The sequence below is a fragment of the Bombus bifarius genome, unplaced genomic scaffold, assembly GCF_011952205.1.
Source record: "Bombus bifarius isolate JDL3187 unplaced genomic scaffold, Bbif_JDL3187 scf7180000008194, whole genome shotgun sequence".
Lineage (NCBI taxonomy): Eukaryota > Metazoa > Arthropoda > Insecta > Hymenoptera > Apidae > Bombus > Bombus bifarius.
This window is the reverse complement of record NW_022884502.1, coordinates 299,695-319,803: the sequence shown is the minus strand read 5'-3', so window position 1 is coordinate 319,803 and position 20,109 is coordinate 299,695. Positions and strand designations below refer to the sequence as shown.

At 41.2% G+C, this 20,109-nt stretch overlaps 1 protein-coding gene and 1 long non-coding RNA gene across 5 annotated transcripts in view; one reads left to right on the top strand and one right to left on the bottom strand.

The window, feature by feature from the left end:
* Positions 1 to 20,109, top strand: part of LOC117209904 (complexin) — a 320,967-nt gene that overhangs the window by 219,772 nt on the left and 81,086 nt on the right. The gene's annotated exons all lie outside the window — the stretch shown is intronic.
* LOC117209905 overlaps positions 1 to 20,109 on the bottom strand; it is a 206,591-nt gene that overhangs the window by 157,070 nt on the left and 29,412 nt on the right. For all 4 annotated transcript variants that reach the window (XR_004488006.1, XR_004488008.1, XR_004488007.1 and 1 more), the window contains exon 2: positions 16,087 to 16,159. This is a non-coding gene — a long non-coding RNA (uncharacterized LOC117209905). The remainder of the gene's footprint in view (positions 1 to 16,086; positions 16,160 to 20,109) is intronic.

Genomic DNA, 20,109 nt, shown 5'->3' with positions numbered 1-20,109 from the left:
AAGAAGTATGATAAAAGCGGACCCTACTAAAAAAAGGATGTGCTTCAATAAAAGAACAAGAATACTCGAAAGAAATGGCAACTGCAGGAATAATAAAAATGTGAATCGAGATTGAATAGCTGAGGTGTAGTTACGCAGTCTGTAAGTTTACAGTCTTCGAATGTCAAGATTCTTGTCTTCTCGTGTTCTAGCAATTTACTTATTCAGACAGGCAAAATGTGCAAACTTTTGTCTCTTGACGTCAAACCGCTATATCGTAGAAGCTGGTGCACGTGCACGGCCGTATCGGTGACACTGAACGCCATTACGAGGCTCGATCCCCTTTTAAACTTTGATGATTACGTTATGCGTGCAGCGCGGTGAAAAAGTTTAGAACCTATTACAATTCCAAAAGAAATAGTATCTCCCTTTATTATAAATAAATCTTTTGTAAGTGATATTAACATTTTATAATATAGCATCTTATATTTATAATATGTTCCAACTTTACTTTGCAACCGTAGTTAATTATATTTGGAAATTACGCTTCTGGTTATAATGTTCTTATCTCTGAGAAAAAATTTGCTACATCTAAAAACAGAAGTGCTGCGAACTTCCGAACGAAACTTTGTTCGTGAGTTGGCTGCGATAAAAAAGGAACGAGCCACGAATTTTGCATGGAATCGCGCGAAAGGGGAATCGCAAAGCGTTATTTTAACATAAAGATGATCGAAGCACAAAGCAGGACGCGACCGTGAAATGAAAAAGAAATTAATAATCTCGGAAAAGCCGGAAGAGAAATCGAGGGGAACCGCGGAACGGGGCTAAAACTGAGAACGAGAAAGAGGGTGCAGAAGCGGATATTGCGCGAGATAAAGATCAAATTAACCTCGTGTTCCCGGCCACCAACGAGCCCTTCAGAATTCCGCAAGCTTTCTAACGGACAGCCTAACATTCTGTTAAAGGAAACCGATGATTTTACATCGAACTTCTGACCTGAACTCCTTCTATGAATCTCCTAACGGGCGTCAAAATTGCCGTTATCGATCGTCCTTTACATTTCCACAGTGGATTGCATAATTAATGTAATTACGTTAGGTTTAGAAGAACAAATTAACCTCGTCACATAGAGCAGACAATTGCAGAGAGACGACCAACGAATGCATAGCAGTAAGAAAAATATTAAGTGACTCGAGTGACAGATAGCTAATTAACTAAATTAATTAGATTATAATTAATTAGATTAAGAAACGGTGGGAAATGTTAACTATAACACATATAAGTGATTCGAATAGAGATACGCTTTCATACTGTGAATGTAAGTCAAGTCCAATTTCAAAGCCAGTCGACTATATAATATATATAATGCAGCCACTACTAAAGGTATTTACGTATATTTCTATTTCCCAATGAAGCGATTTTTTAACAATTTCTACATTTCATTCTCGTTTCATTCATAGTATCAAATTTCTTCTCTTTTCAAACGATACAAAATTTGATATTCTTCTAATCAATTAACGCGTAAATGCTATCGCGAGTACAATGTATCGCAAGTGTCTTTCGTAGCCGCTGTAAAATAACAATAATACGTCAGTCGTACGGCTAACCCGCCAATGAAGCGAAACTCGTTTATCCAAATATCACAGCAAACATTTGCAACCCTTCGCCATTCGTCACCGATCTCCTACCTCGTTTCTACGCACGAGGCTGCAGAATATTCTACGAAATCTCACGAATCCCCTATCTTTGGTCTGTTTCAGGTGAGAGATTTCGACAGGTGCATTATCATGGCCTGATGGCAGGCGAAGTAGCGTAAGTAGAAAACAGACTGTTCCACGGGGGTCAGAGAAAGGAAATAAATCCACGGTTTAGCGGTAGGGAGGAAAGTAGGCTAAGCCCTGGAATTTCAAATCGACGCTTAGAAAGAGCACTTTGCGGCCGGCCGTGGAATAATGCCGGCGTTAGCCTCCCGACGCTGCGCGTTCGGGGATCGATGGAGCCTCCGAATGCAGATTAAGCAATCTACTAATGAAATCTCGGGTGCGACGCGCACCCCAGTCACCCCTATGTTTATACGCCGCTCGCTTTCCGCCCTCCAGATTCTTTAATCATACGCGATTAATGGCTCCTATCGGACATCTCTCGCGAAGTTAAACAGATTTTCGACAACCCATGTTCCACGAGTGACTAACCGCCTCTTTTTGTCGATCGACAGTTTTGTCTATGTCAATTGAGAAAGAAGCTTAACGTTTCGAGCGTCGATTCCCCTTTACGTAACAGCGTGAGATGAAGCGATGGTTGTCCACGAATACACTGACTGTAAACAGTCTGTTGGAAATTTCTAGCGATAGACCGTGTAATTCACTATTTGTTCTTGTTTATAGTCGATTTTCATGATTCTTTTCTTTACACCACCGAGTGTGATACAGTGATAGGTGTCCATAAATACACCGAGTATAAGCAGTCTGTTGTAAACTCGGAACGACAGTTTGCGAGTAACTAAGCGTCTCCTTTTGTCGATGGACGACTTTGTCGCCGGTGGTTAAGAAAGAGCTCGAGGAGATCGAAGCTGTAAGATCTCCGTGTGAATTATTCGAAGAAAGAACTCGACGAATGAATTTACGTTTGCGCAAATGTTATTAGAAAGAAGTCCAAGCCTGGCCACTGGAACAACAAATTTATTTTCACGACTGATCGTCAGGACGTTCAACGGGTTAACGAAAAACGTTGCGAGGTTCTTCCATTTACGATAATATCAGAAATGTCGCGTGGTATCGCTTCGTTTCGTAAGTTTCACGAGGGATTCCGGGGAAATCGAAATAGGATGCGTGGGTGGTAGCTGAGTTCTCTTGGTTGATATAAAAAATGAAGAAGATCCGCGTTCCCGGGAGCGACACGACGCTACAGGGGTTAGAGATCGCTAAGGTTAGACGAAACTCGTAAATGTCGCTTCGAGAATTTAGAATAGGCAGATATCGGGACAATTTAGAAGGACGGTATATATATATAAGATAAAGAAGATAAGACGGAACGTTTCGTAAATATTCCGCTTTCGTTCTTAAGAGGGGAACGAAGAGAAATCTGGTTAAGCTTTGCTTACCGTCTCGCCAAATAAAGTGGCCCCCTCTCGATCGTCCACCGTAACAAACAAGGGGAAGGTTAGCCATCTTCTGGTAGTGTAAACTTCGCGAGATACGCGTTCCATTGTGAAAAATCGAACTACCATTCTTTGCCGAGATAAACAGTAACGCAAGCGTACACTTACAAGTCAGTCGAGACTGTTACAAATTTAACGCTGCTAATGTAGATAACGCTGTTATTAATATCACTAGATAATACTATTATTCTAATGTAAAATACCGACTAAAGCGATATTTGTCAAAGCTTTTTAACGAATGTAACTGACGAATATGCTAATAGTGGCTTGGCAACTAAGTGATTGCGGCTTTTGTCGATACCACCTAATGACAAAATCCGCAATCACTTAGTTGCAATCACCCAATACTTACGACTGACAGTATATTTCCGCAGCGCCTAAACAGTCGGATCTGGTAGAGTAACGAGAATAATCGCAATGCCAAACTAACCAAGCACGTGATAAATCACGCCAATACCGCTGTAATTAATGGCGACTTATGGCGTATATCTCGCGAGCCTCTGCCCTCTACCCTCTACATAGCTACGTGTTACGCGAAGTAATTCTCGGCGACCGTGTGCCAATGTAATCATTCGATTGGTATTTGTTACAGGCATACGTAATACAGACTTAATTATCGGCAAAGTAACAAACGCTATTTCCATTGCCGATCGATCGCTACGTTTTTCAGGCAACACCGATTCGCTGGTTTAGAATGTACAGGGTGTTTCCTATTGTTCTGGTCAAATTGTAAGAGCGTAGTTTACGATGAAAATAAGAAGATAGCTTTATACAAAGTTCGGCTCTAGACGTTCTAAAATAACAGACAAATATCGAACGTGGCCTGAATATGCGCACAATAGCAGATTCTGGATCGGATAGTGCAAAGGATAAATCGTGTTTACTTTATCTCCACTGCAAACAACCACGATTGCTTAAATGCTCAAATCCTCATTACCAGGCTGCGGATGCTTATGCAAATTCGTGTTTTTACAACGGGGGCGAATAGAGGACCTAAACAGTTTTATCTACTAAATATTATAATGAGTGCTAAACTTAGCATAGTTCGTACACTTTTGCATATTATACACATTCCCTTGAGAATGATTAAGATCTACAGTCTATCCGTTATGAAATGTCGTCATCGTAAAATCTCAACATCGATGTAGCCTGGAAGTTATTAAACGTTGCAAACATGAAAATTTTACTAAACATCAGGGACTACGTTATTAATCCACTGTGTTAATTCGCCCTAAGTAATTAATTTTGCACTATATTACGATCTCTCGTACTTCGTAATGACAAATTTCTTCCCATGTATATTATTTCACTCTGCGCTGGGTACTTGATTGCAAGTTTGTAACAAATCGATCGAGACAAAACGTTAAACAACATTTTTTTTTTTTTTGCTTATACATTATGATTATACAGTTCAGCCGGAAAAATAAGAAACACACCGTGTATGCACAGTTTCACGAGTGAATGAAGGACACAGAGGGTATCGCACGAATTTAATTCCTGGAATGTCTGACCAACGACAGGCTGTTCTACTGCGCGCATGTTACCAACACAAATCAGATCGTACGGCTGATTTATTTAACAGGGCGTTACTAGTCAACGGATCGTGTATTTTCAAACTATTTTATCGTTCCAAATGGTCACTATATAGAAACTACACGTTGCCATTATTGCACGCTATATCATAAAGCGTGCAATAAAGGACAAAATGATACGAATACTACAAAAGAGAGTCATGATAATTTTCTGATTTTAATGTCACTTTAAATAGAAGAATTTCACTATTATGTAACTGAAAATGCAAATAACATATTAAGTCCAACGATGTGAAACTTTTCAAAATATTCTATAAATTTATGAATTTTTACGAAAGGAACAAAGGTACGACTATGTTGAGAGAAGCAATATTTCGATATCTTTCGATATTGAAATACCAATAACGATTGTTTTTCGTAACTTTTGAAGGGAATGAAAAAACACGCGTTTCGTTCTAATGTATTGCAACATACCCAATCAAATATAAAGGCAATTTTTCTAATACGAGATCGATTAACAACGTAGCGAGTCTCGAAAATGTTTCCCTGTAAAAAATAGCAAATCTCACTTATCTCTTTCTCTGCAGTGCTCATATAAGTTTTGATTTCAAAAGTGGACGAGTAAATAAAGCATGTGCTTTGTCATCTGGAGGATCAATTTACATTGACATCTACATCGTGCTGGGAAAGAAATGGGACTGGGTAGACGATAGCAAGCTGTGCACACCGACCGCAAGAGCGTCACGAAACACGCGATAAATCACTCGCAGAGTAACGTCGTAATTAACGATGACTTATGGACTGGCTCTCACGTCGGCCATATATATAATACGCGGGCAATTATCGCTAGGTACACCGTACTTTTCATTCCCTACGTGCAGCGCTTTGGCCTAGAGAGAGAAGAGAGAGAGCCATTTAAGTCAACGCCGCGTCGTTTCGCGTTGTTCTCCATGACTGACGAAGTTTTCCGGTTTCCGCTAAGCGAAACCGGAAAACTTTGTGCGATGTGTATCGTCGCGATTAGACGTATGGAACAAATTGAAGGGGGAGCCGTCTGTGATTTAATTTAAATATTAAAAGCTTCGTCGCACGCGAATGCAGCGTGAGTTACATCGATACGTTCGACCGCAAACTGTCTTACTTTCGCGTCACGTTGATAATCGATCGTTTGTTTACGTGTGGCAATCTGGCAATTCTTCGAAACGAATACGAACTGCGAGATAGATTTATTTTGTGTAATTGACGCCAGAAGAAATTACACCAATATCTTTATAATACGTCAAGAAACTTGACGCGTCACGCAACGGAAACATTACCAGTTTTCATGAAAGGCTTGTAATTTATCATGGAGATAAGGGCGAAAATTATCATGAAATTGCGCAATTATTGGCATTAATTGCACCAGATATCACCTACAAGAGAAAAAAAAAACGAAGGCCGCGTCGAACTTAAGAAACGAAGAGGACAACGCTTTTTTCGTTAAACGTCTACCGTGCAATTAAACTTTACTCTCAGAAATAATTTATTTGCGTATTTTCGAGCTACAGTAAATGCTTCATATTTCTGTACAATAAGAAATACGAGTATTTAAATCGACCCCTCCTATACAAGGCAACATATTCACAAGTAGTTGCTGCGTCCGAATATTAATGCGAGTATACCAGGCATAAGAGAGAATTTTCATTTGCCTGGCAGACAGAGAGTATCGTATGCGCGAAGAAGTTGCATATATCATTCGCTCGAGTTTGTTTTCTTTCTCGTTTAGCTTTGTACACAATTCTTCTTTCGATGTGTCTGCATAAAAAGAAGAAATGGGGGGAAAAGAAGGGGAATTTATTTGGTTTCAATTATCGGTTCATTTCTGCTATTCCGGCTGTTTCCACGTTCCCTTTTTTTTCTTTCTCTCTCTCTCTCTCTCTCTTTTTATCTCTCCGGCGAGTCCATCAACGCGGCAATCCCATCGTCTCCCTTAACTCGACACCAAATTAATTATTAGCGGCAGTATGGCCGGTATTACGGTAATGGCTCTCGATAAAGCATCAAACACGGAAACGGGAGACGTAAAATGAATAATGAAAAACAACCCTCCATTCCTCACTCCGACGGGCTCCCTTCGATTACCCGTTGAATTATTCAAACGCAGCCGAAGCCAGCAAGAAACGCTCACACGGAGGCGTCCCCAAGTCCTTGTTTCTTTTAACTTCCATCCGTTCGATTCGCGGTTTTCGCGATGCGACCTGCTACGTAATCAAATGTATTTTTATCATCCGAGTCTTGTTGCGCTAAAAGCTGCCGATTAATAATTAAACCGCGGACAGTTTGTGCAATTTTATATTCTTACAAAGCTGACTAAAGAAATACATTATAATGACCATATAAGTAATTTTCCTATTCAAGAGTCGCATAATTTTCCGTTTCATAATTGCGTATATTTCTATTATTTATATTTCTATTATTATCTTGTGCGAGTATGAATATTTCTGAAATTCCTTTTTCACGTTTTCTACGTTTACCCGTTGGAAATTCGCAATGGAAAACTTCGTTGAGGAGTATCAAATTTGTTAATATAACGCCACGGTGTTTATTAACAGTAACTCGAGATAACTTGTAAAATACATATGACGAATAATATTACTTCAACTATGCGCAAGATGAGATATTGTTTCTATCTATACGTTGGTCGTAAATTGCGATTTGCACACGATTATGGTGCAAATTCGGAGTTAATTTCGTATAATGGGCTGTAGCCAGGATTAACTCGTTAAAATTACATCGTATTGTTGTTTAATCGAATTTAAAAAGAAATCTGTCGCGAAATTATAGTGCGTGCAATAACTGCCACGTTGTATTTATAATATTAAGCAGAGATTGTTATTTTCAGAGGTATTTTTCACAGCACTTTAGCTTCCATTTTTAGAGGATTTACGTCCACCTAACAAATTATTTTCACTTTTAATTATGCCATATTGAAATCCTCCTGTTTAATCACAGAGTGACGTGAAAATAAAAAAAATCGATGAAAATATATTTCTCGTGTTTTTCTCTCGCGATCTTCACATAGAACACTCATCTTTTTCAAAAGTTTCATCGAGGCCACGCTTCTTCACGCTGAAATAAACTGGGCCAAATCGGAACTTTTCGTCTTCCTTTCCTTTCCGCGGTAGTTTTCCGACGTGAAAACGAAGAAAGCAACTTGGGTCGGCGTATTTAAAGAGGAGATCTATAACTAGAAACGAGAGGGTTGTGCCGCTATCTGGCTCCGATCCAAAGATCCTTCACTCCTTGGAAACTATATGTATACGATACCGCATCGTTGTTTTTCTCAAATATTTTACATTCGATCGAAGGAACAGAACGAATGGAAAAATGGTTGTATCGTAAAATAAAAGTCAAAAGATACTCTGGAAATATTAAACCGAGCAATAAATTCACACTCACAGCGCTCTTAAAGGTTATCGTTTTCACGTAAAATTTATCTGATTAACTTAATAATCGCGTTTTTTTAAAAATATACATTCTTCAACGAAGAATTAAAATACGTGTATTTTTATATTCATTCGACGATTTTTATTAACATTCTGGTTAATGAAACTGCACTAATAAAACAACGTATTGTAGTATAGTGTGGTGGAAAGCGAACGAACTTATTACTCGATCCAATGTGAAGGAAAGCGCACCGATGATTTTAATAGCAGCGTACGTGCAACCAGAGTGAGAAAAAATATACGTACAAGTCGTGGGGAGAAGCGAAATCGAGGCCAGGAATTTCACGAAAACGAAATGACAGAGTGTGTGCAGCAGCGTGAAGCCGTGGCAAAAAGTGGGAAGCGTTTGGCCCGCGTCCAGCAGCCGTTCGCAATAGGAAAATTACCCGGGATTACGTTGAAATTCATTTCTCGCAAGAAAAATCGCCGTGCGTTAAAAGCCTCGGACGATTATTAATTCGGGAGAAGTGTCGTGCTCGCGTGCCGACCCGAAAGATAAAAGAGGAAAAACGACGATATAGTACACGGTCTTTGGTCGTTTGAAAACATTGAGAAATGTCTGGGCGATAGATTTTTTCATTTTTTCATATATATAGTGACTCTTGAAATATATTAGCGTTTATCACGTTTGATAAACGATAACAAAATATTTGAACGTTTATCACGGAAAATTGTTTAGGAATATATTATGTGAGCTATAAATTAGTATAATTTCATTAGCGGCGTAACGATACACGATCATCGCGATCATATCGGGAAAATTTGCGACCAACCTGAAATAATATTTCAACACCACCAATAGATATGGAAATCAACGATAAAGCATCTATCGTATCGCTATTAAATACCATCGCCATGGAAAATCACGTCAAATTTGAGGAACTTTTAATCTCTGAAATCGTCGCACAATACGATATGCTGTCGTTTCGTTGCACAGTGTATAATATAACAACTATTAAATACGATCGTATTAATTAAAGCGATTTATTAAATACAACGAATTGTACGCTCGCCATAAATATCTTGCAAACTTCTACATATATACATTTTCATAGCCCAATATTTCTTTTAACCAATATAATTATGACACTCGTGGCTCATTAGAATGCTAATGCAATCGTAAAATGAATATTCATGGCAAGTTTTTATAAACGTTGAAACACCTTCGAACCGATGTACGTGTTAAAGGGAATGTCGCGTCGCTACAACGACACAGTAAAACTTTTACGATAAACGCGAGCGTACGATTATTTACAACATCGTAAAACGCTATCTAGGTCAATAGCGGATAATCCATCGGCATTGACGCGTGAGTGGATAGAATACAATTCTTTGACCGTTTCGTTGGCGACATTATTTTCGAATATTCGCCCAGTCTCACCTTTCATCACCAGGCACCATACACTTCACGCTCGTTTCGGCCGTTCGTTCTTCCCACGATATAGAGAATTATTAGTCGCGATAGCATCGTGTTTACTGGATGAAACGAGCTTCCGAAAATTCGTAACTATAAAGTAGCACCGAACGGTACGAACAATGATGAAATAACGCGTCGCAACGATAGCAATTAAGCGTACGACGTGTTTACCGTGTGATGAAATTTATAGCAATTCGACGATCCGTGTACAATAATCTACATACACGAGCCACGAGAACGATAAACGCGTTTATCAAGCCGACGACTCAAGAGATGTTCCCCGATCGTGCTTAAACATGCCAGCCTGTTATTAATTCGGATTACGCATTAGCGAGCTTGTACCGTTATTGGATCGAGTGCGCACGATCTCACGACCTAGACCTTAATCTGGTTTAAAGAGCGCGTCCCGTGCCGCGATCGACAACGTTTCTGTCCCCCTAGCCTTGCTCGACATCGTGTTCGAGCTTCTAGCTCGATATCGATTTTATTACGCCTCTTTCTCGTTGTTACGAGTCGTCGTCCAATCTCGAAGAATTGGTCTAACGTGTCAAATTCTACGCGTGTCCATCGATTCTTCGTGCTATTCTTGAAAAATCATGGAAGACGAGCGACTTAGAGCCTGTACATGTATCAGGTCGTCCGAAATGTTTCTTTCGTTTTATAAGGAAATAATGAATGCACAACATTTTCCGTCTAAAAAGACATTATCTTTTAGATTTAAGCACCAGATTCAACTAGAATCAAACATACGATAAACACTTATTGAACACGACATTGTACCACGCCAGAAAGATTTGCTTATAATTCTCAATGAGAATTGATTGTAAAATTCATGCAAATAAAATATTTTCCATTTTATATTATTTTATCGAATTAGTTACGATCCATTTTGTTCTATCAAACTAAAGATCACAACGTTCGACAGATTAGGTTTCATGTTTGTATAAAGATGCGTCGTTGTAAAAGACGTGTCTGTAAGAGAAAGACACTTTCCGGACAACCTAATACATGGATAATAAATGAAAACTACTTACCGAGAACATGACAAATTATGCACACTTCCCGTCATTTGTAGGAAAGCTTTCTAAAATGCAATATTCGTTTCATTGAAGTTTTGCTAGTGTACGAATACTCGTTCCGTTGAAGTTTTATTAGTATGCTGGTAATCATAGGATTCGTTAGTTTTGTATTAATTCATTGATTAGGGAAGATTAATCGTTCCATTGATTTTATACAAAACACCTTCGACTTGTATTTTCCCTCGTAGCAAGTTCTTCTTCGCAACTAGTTCACGGTAGAACAATTTTTTCAGCTTAAATGTGTCGAGCTACACTGTCGAGATCGTGACGTAAAACACGCAGTGAGTTTCTTAACTGTGGACGAAATATAGTAAACTTTGAACTTGAAGCGTCGGGACACGTGTTCACGGGGATGGAAATCGCAAAACCGTGAGACATTCAGAGCGCAAGAACAGGGTCATTCCGGGTTACTCGAGCGGCGAATCTTCCGGGCAAAGCGGCAAAACGTAATGAGTTCGGCTTAATCCGTAGGACGGCCGCGTTTGAATAAAGCACACACCCTCCCGGCGAGAAGCGAGAATTAATTTCCCGAATAATAATCGGATGAACTTGGCCCGTCTACGTCGTAGCTCCGCGGAACGTCGAAGAGAAGTTCCGGTGTCTAAAGGGAGAGAAGTTTCACGACGCCCGTCTCCTCCGAGGGAACCAATACCGGCGACGCCTAACTGCAACGCTTCTCTGCCTAAACCTACCGCAACTTCGCTAATCCACGCGGATGCAATTTGAGGAGGTTCGCCTGCAACTTGCCACGCGCGACCACCGACTTGACCGAGGCGCGGGTTAAAGACGATTTCGCTGTGTACTTTTCTCGGACTATCTATCTTTAATCGGAAATAATACAAATTTTGGACCTTTCAATTGTCGAAATTATTCCTATTTGTCGTCGAAATACAAAAGATATTTATGCGTCTTCGTTCTAGTCTTGAGGATATTTCGAAGATCTTTGTAAACGGACCTAATATCGAATGTAAAATTCAGATTGGAAACCTATCAGGTGTATACGAATGTATGAAATCCCAGGTAGACAAGACGATCGACAGAAAACGTTGAATAAAAGATTCTTCTTTAAAGCTTTTGAGACAATGGAATTCGAAAATTTTACGAGTACACGCGTTCAAACCCTTATTCTCTTCGAAACGAAACCGTAAACCGAGAAACTTTATTCTACACTTTCTAGGAAACATATTCCACACGTTGAAAAGATCAAGATACACAGAGTCGTATTAAATAATATTTTAAACGCCTGGAGAAAGAAAATGTGTAGAACGAATGACGTTATTCTCCTATTCTTCGCAATTTCTCAGCTGTCAGCTGGGCAATAGTCTGCAGAAGACGTTCGAGAGGCAGAGGACAAAGTGTAGGTCGGTATGGAACAGACAGCTGATATTTTTTTTTTCCATGAACGAACGAGCGGAGATTACTTGGCGAATCAGCGTCGTTCGATGAACCAAGATTTAATTCCTTGACCAGCGAACCCGTAATCGGTGCGGTCCGGTTCGTCGGCCAAACTTTCCGACGTCGAAACGAACCGAAGTTGACCAAAAGGTTAGTGGGTTGCCGATATCCTGAGCGCGAGACAAACTGCAGTTTGGCTTTATCGCTTCGCCTAACTCGCGTTATAGCACCTCATTCGTCTTCCGTTCTCGGCTTCTTTATTCGTCGACTTTTGGCGAACGATCGATAAGCTCCTCGTGCGCTATCCCATCAACATACTTAACAGATGCTTTCCACTTTCCGCTAGTCTTTGAAAAAAGTATCGCGTTTCCATCGAAAAGCGTTTATTAACGAAATCCATCAGGCGAGATGTCCACTTTTATGTTTCGCTGGCTCACGAAACTATTCCCACGTTTATCGTTAGCACAGAATTTTTTCACGAATATGTTACGTGCGTTGTATGAAATTTCTAGAGATTTTGGCGAATTTAACGAAACAGGGCTCTCGGAGTTACAATAGTAGAATTGGAAATATACGTAGAAGTTACGAGATGTTTATCGCAAGCATACACTTAGAAAATTATCATACGGCATGAATAATGGCATTAAACACGCAATTCGCGTTGAAGATGGTCTCGCTACATATCGCGTTTCGTCGATGTAGCGAACAATTGACTGTTCAAGCACTGTGGCGATGTTCGCGAAGCGTGTGCTTCCCATAAATATCTCGTTACTTTTATACGTATTTTCTCTTCTATATACATCTCGAGCCACTGTCTATTTTTAACGATACTCTTCCACCTAATTAGTGCTTCTAATCTTATATCAGGAAACTTTGTAAATTGAAAAGAATCTTTCTCGTCCGATCCGTATCTTAAAGGCTCAACGGATAACCGATGATAACGAACTTTTCTAGAACGTTTCTTTCGTAAATTTCACGAAAAACTCGTGGCCGTAACTTACCTCGTTCTTGCAGATGCCGATAGTTCACTGCACATCGATCAGTCTCTTAAAATCAATTTACGATACGATGACGATGATGATAGAAGAAGTGACCCAAGAGTATGCGTACGTCTGTTCTATCGTCCTTTAACTCCTTGCTGTTTCGAAACACGTTCGGACAATTATAAAAGATTCGCCTGAAACGTCCCTATAAATATACAGGTTTCCGAATAAACGTATCGTAAATGGCAGTCTCCCATTTCGCGTTTGGAAACCAGTTAAATTGAATGATAAGCGAGTATTGTGCGAGGGAATTGTGTATAAGCAAAAGAGATTTATGAGATCCGCTCTCGAATAAACGCAGCTATATCTTACAGCCGCGGTGCGAAGCTACGCTCCAAGTGCATGCATCATGCGCTATCGATGGTTTCGCGACGCGTATAAATTGCGAATAGCTCGAAACGGTTGCGGGATCGCGGATCCGGATAATGAATTTATGTATTCTATCGGTGATAGTACGTGTAACGGGAAACGAAGATTGCCTGGGGAATCAGCTAGTAGAAAAAGACGATATCTCGATAGCACGACGCAGTGTATTTTGAAACAGTTGCCTGATCGTGGAAAAGATCGTAGGCTTAATCAGTTGCTTTCTCTTCTTTTTTTTATTCATTTTTTCTTTAAATTTCTTCGAGTTTCTAGATAGCAGGATATTCTTTTAAATCTTAAGAGTCAGAGAAATATCGTTTATCTATGAAAAAAAGTGTTTGAATGAGGTGGATTTCTTCTTCTTTGAATAATAATTCATCTATTCATAAAAGATGATCTTTAGTCATAGACTTTATAGGAGAAGATTCCTAAATTTCGCGATTGAAACACTACAAGAATATAATGAAAATCACAAAATCCATAGAGTATGAGACAACTCGCTATATTATTTTTTATGAGGAGAAACATTCGCCTCTATCGTTCAAGACTCCTGATGTACGTATTATCTCAGTTAAAAAAATGTTCATAAATAAATAACAGGTTGACGAAGAACCCGTAATTATTCAGAAAGGAAAAATTACGTAATATAAATAATTGATCAGAGCTATGATTTAGCCGGGTCAGGAGACCGTTCTAAAACTCTGCACGACGCCGACGTTGCTCTTGTCTCATTCGAAACGGAATAAACCCGTTTCCAGCCGTGAAAAATAACGGGAAAAGCGATAACCGTTTCCTGCGTGAAAAAATTGCGAGCATTCTGCCATCGAATTTGCATCGTTCCGTCTGATTCCTCTCTAGAAAATTTCAACCTTCCAACTTTTCCGAATCGCTTCTGTCGATCGCAGCAGCATCTGGACGAAGTTGACCGCGTTTTCGCATCCGGATGATTCGGGGAATTTTCCAGCTCGCGCATTAAGCGAACTGTATTGTTTCTGCGAGTCGAAGCTCGTTCAAGTTTTATTAATTACGAGGCCAGGGTTCGGTTACTGTTCAACGAGGCATGTCACGGATTTGACGGAAAACGTCAGCCCATAAGATATCGTTAGGAAAGTTGGTAAATCCGTGTTCCCGGTACTCCAAGCAGCGAGCCGCTAATTCATTGTAAATTTATACAATTAACTCGGCCAGCCTGGTTTCCTGACGTACGATACTACGCGGCAGTGCCTCTATGTTTTCACGGGCCTGTCAGCCCCGATTTACTCGCTCCCGCTAGCTCTTTTCTCCGAGAGAGGAGGAGAGAGCGACTCTCGCGAGCCAGCCCTGTCCCAAGTTTAATCCAACTCCTTGGATCGCTGATGAACAGACCGGGGATTTCCCTGCAGCATTTAGCTCTGGCGAGCAGTATGTCTCGCGAATTGAATTTACCATGGGCAATAAGTTAAATGACGCGTATACACAAGCTCGCCGAAGTACTCCAACACTTGTAAACACTTACGTAGATATTATTATGTCTTGTCCGAAACGTTTTGAAATTTCATTAGATGTCCGACTACTCCGATTATATTGCTAACGTTTGAAATAAATCTGGAAATACGTATACGGACATCTAATGGGTATAATAATCTAACGATACGAATATGTAAATAACTAAAGATGTAATTAAAAATACGATAGACATAAATAACGATAGCGTTCAAAATTATTAATGTAATATCGTGATGTAATACTGTTTACAAAGAGTGGACAATAGAGATGTTAATCAGACAGAAAAAGACGATTGTTGATTAACCTGAACTACTCATACCAAATGTACAGAAAACAGCGCAATCCACACTCTCTCGGCAACGCCACTCGCAACCTCCGTCTCCGCTCGACTCGCACTCGGCTCCTCGACTCGCACTCTCTGGCCGTTGTCCCATTCTATTGCCTTTTTCCTAGGCCCACCGCACACGTGTTCTGCAGACGCTCGTAGCCAGGGTCACGTAGGTCTTTTCCACGAAACTATGCATTTGAAAAGACCGATGACACATTGATGGGCCCGACGGCGCCTCGGCTCTCGCGACATTGTTCATAGTTCGCCCGATATTTCTTAGGCCTTTCGTCCACGATACTACATTAATATAATTGGTGAGATTTTTATTACGACGTTGAGACCCCAAGACCCCAAACGACGATTAATAATTTCCTAGATTCTCAGGTTCATCTTCTTTTTCTCTAAGCGCACTAAGTATACATTTTCGGATTTGTTTCGTCTCGTCACGTCGCCAGTGCGATTTTAAAACGTTTGACGTAATACGAATATAAGAGTTTTCTATGGTAAATGTTCAAATGTGTATTTTCGCGAGTTAGCGTGAGGGAAGATAGAGGAAAATTGTTATTAGCCGAGATTACGTACGGAAACTAGCAAGGCGATACGAAAATCGGCGAAAGCAATAAAATTTTGTATGCGCTATTACGAGTGAAACGGTAGAAATTATTATTTCGTTATTAAATCGTACTAAACGGACTCAGGATAGTGTTTGACACCTGGCGAGAAACAGCCAACGCAAATAATAATTCGCTGAATTCCGGGCGAGACATTTAAAGCTCGTATTGAGCGTGTACTGCGACAACTTGAAATTCAATTAGAAACTTACTTCGATGGTGAAACAGTGTAGCTAGGTGTGTTATCCCCGCTTTCTGAACTTCGGTCAATTGTAATTGAGACATCTGAAATAGAAAATTATTATTAAAATATCTATTCTTTGAAATTTGAAGAAAATCGGATGTACAATCTCATAAGATATTTCGTTTCAAGACAACATTTTTCCCTAGTGAATTTTCCACATCGTATTTTAAAAGCATGCCTGCCGTAATACCAAATTATCAAGACTGTCGAGGTATTGCTCGTTTTCACAGTTGTACCTCTGATTTTTATAAAATTTCGTCAACTTCAAAATTATTTTTGAGACGCTTATATCTTCGTAACAAATTATCTCCATCTCCGATCGTGTCGCATTAAAATACGATCCCTCGATCAGAAAATGACTTAAAATTAGTAAAAGTACACCTTAGAGTACTATATGAAAATTATTCTCTAACACAGAGCACTTTAAATAATTCCAGTAAACGCGATCCACTGTAAACGCAATAATTAATACACAACGATGAAGAACAGATCTGGCGATAAGACAGTAGATAGGGAGAACGGAATAGGAAGGCAAGTAGAACGAGACGCGAATAGTCAGCCTCGGCTGCGTCGGCTGCAACTTTCGCCGATTCAGCGTGGATCGAGCAACAACGTTTCACGAGAAGACAGAGGAGGTCGGTTGTAATTGGTAGCTGATGTCGCGGCATCGAACGAAAACCGGAGACGTTTTGTCCCTGATTGAGCGAGTCGCGCCTTCGTGCTCGTTCATTGTGCATAATTTCTCGCGTATTGTCGCCCATCAGCTGCCATTGTCTCGTGGCCGACAACTAGAGCCGCCGATTGCTTTGTAGTCGAGGTGACAATCGAGAATACAGCCTGTTCTCCGTTTCCATCGTTCGGGTAAAGTGGCGCGATTGTTGCTTTATGTGTCTCTGTTGATAATTGTCTCTCCTTTCGTTTCCAGTTGATCCGCTCGAAGGATCTACGACGCGGCACGGCCAAATCTCGCGTAGGCAGAGTAAAGAGTTAGTTCGAGTGAAGAAGCGGCGGATCGAGTTTCCTTTCTCGCGCTTCTTCGCCTTATTAAATTAAAATCCGTTCCCTAGAAAGGTGTCTGAGAAGATTCTCCATGGTTGCGAAAGCCAGTGGATTTGGCAAATGATGTCACGTGTGATCTCGTATCAGGGAGCTACCGTCGAAATCCAATTGAGAGGCGCGGGCAGAAGCAGGTCGATCGTTGATATCACGCTAGCTGAGAATTTCCTGAGAAAGATCGCGCTCTTCCACGGCGGAATTCGAACGAACGGGCCGGTCGGTTGCGTGAATCTAACTACGTTTCCGGTTACCATTGAATTTCCTAGCCGTTGAATAGCTGCCACTGAATTTCCAAGCTCGTGGGCCGCAGCTAACAATGGGAATGCGGATACGGAGTTGCTTATCCGCCCCACTGGGAGATCCATTTACTTGGACCTGACGGTCAGCTTCCATTCCTCGCTCAACTATTCAACACGGATTTCTCTGCTAAGAAAACGGCCAGCGCGTTCGTTTTCGACTCTTAAACGAGAAATCACCGCCGTTCTCGCGCATACGGCCACGTGTAAGTTAAAGGATTACGAGGTTTTATCCGCTTTGCGGCGAGCTGGCCCGCGAGCTCGTAGCAGTTTGCATTGAAAACGGGACGAGCGAAAGGGAATAGCCGCAATCCTCGATTTTTTATTTCTATTCGCCTTTGTTTCGATACAGCGCGGTATATTTCCACAGCGATTAATCTACTCTTCGCTTGTTTCAATGTATATAACTCTTGTTAATCTTGTTTAACGATCACTCTGTATATCTACTCTAATTTGTTTTCGTTGGCGGTACAAAATGTCACACTCATTACGTTAATATGCCAGTTTGTTAGCCATCGCGGCGAAACAAATAGATCACTGCGCCTCGTATAATTCATCTTTCTAATGTCCTTGATGTTCTGAAACAATTAGCGATCGTACAATTTCTCTACGCGAGTCTCTAGACTCGGTACGGCCACGTATTTTCAGTTTACAGATCCAGCCATCGAATAATCCATCCCCGACGTCTCAAGATCGAATCTTGCAATTTCCATCAGAACCTAAAGCCAACGACATCAAAGCCGATGCTTCGAACCCCGGATACAACGCGTTCGTCAGTCCATCTGGTCTCATGGACAAAAACAATCTCCATGGAAGAATTCCTCGAGTGTTGGTTCGTTTCCATCGATCGACCAAGACACGAATGGAAAAAAGGGAGCACCTGGCCTCTCCGTCGTTACACGTTCCTCGGTCTATCGAAGAATTCGTTCCGCGATTCAATTTCTCTCCTCTGTTCGAGAGATCTTGGAAAAAGAAGTTCCCCCTGTTCGACTCCAATTTCTTCTCATCGATCGTCGCCTCGCATTCACAGAATTATAGTCTAAAGAGACAACTTCGCACAGAGCAGGGACGCCTGGACGCCGCGATTATCCAGCCGGAGGTAGAAACGAGTCGTGATTTCAAGGAAAACGAGATGGTTGAAGTAACGGGCGGAAACGTCAGGGCTGATGTGGCAACGATTCGCTCTACTTAGAGCAGAGAGACTCGTCGCGATCCACGTTGTTCTCGCCACGTTGTCCCGGTTCGATCGAGTTTAAGAGCACTTGGCGACTTTCGATTCTCCGAGTCGACCGACCGCAACCCACGAAACACGTACGCAACTGTAGCTAATCCTGCCAATTTCTACCGAGTGCTCCTTAATCGACTATGCTATTTACTTTTCTCGTTTTATCGACCTCTTCGAGTTTAATCATCCTCGACGACAGGAAAGGGCGTTCGAAAATAATTGCATCTTGACGCTATTCTAAATCAGTTTACTATGTATGTGTCGTTCTAGTTCATTGGTTTCTCTTCTTGTCCCACTTACGAGTACCTTTGACGATTTCTCATTGGGGTACAATAACTCTCTGACTCACACAGCACCGAAGCTGCAACAATTTTTCATCGAACACAACGTCACGGTGCTCCCTCATCCTCGTCTATCTAACCTTCTCTCGTTCCATCGTACGAATACATTCTGCGAGAAACTTCTACCGACATAGACGAGATGCGACAAAAACAGCTTTAAACAGACTTTAAACAAAATCCAGTCCGACGAGTTCTGAAGAATTCCTCATTGGTTCCAGCAGCGTCAAAGACGCGGAGTCAGGTACACGGACGAATTAACCCCACCGCGTTCCTCGGATTTTAAGCGAATCTTTAACATAAGATAAATTCGTCGTGCACTTAGGAAAACGTCTACCATAATAAAATCAAAATTGCATATACGAACAACGATTTCGCCACATTTTCTATCAACTTGGCATACTTCTTAACATTAGAGGAATACGCTCGAAAATGACGAAAAGAACACAGCTGAGTCAACAACCGGGCTATTTCGAAGACTAAAGCTCAAGATGCAGGAGATGGTAAATCGAACCTTTCGCCGGACAAACTTCGGTTCCTTCTGCTACTTCATCGTATTGCGTTCGTCCTGTTTGCTCTCCGAGCTGCAGGCCGAGGCTTTAACAAGCCGCAACTCGTAAGAAGCAAAGTGGATGACAAAAGAAGGAGTCTAGCGAGTTCCAGGCAGATAATATTTCACGGCCAGTCTGACTCTGACGGACGAGAGGGAAGATATGGAATTTTCGTTGAGCAGCCAGTGATGCGTGCGAATGCTCTCCGTGCGGTTAGGTCTATGGCCTATCGCGTTTCCGCAGGAATGAACGAAACCGCCTTAACGCGACCGTAACGAAATGTCGCACGCGCGAACACGCCGCCAGATACGCCACGCCGGAGACATATTTACCCTAGCTACGGGGTAATACGTTAAGCGGCCTTCCACGCTAGTAAATGTAGCGACGTCGAGAGCGTCGCGACGATCCGTCCACGTTAAACGCTCCACCAGCGGATTGTATCGGTTCGAGTGTGAAGGATTCGTTATTGTGCTTGCGAGTCTGGCATCGAGAAGATAAGCGACGCGCCCCGCAACGGACGCACTC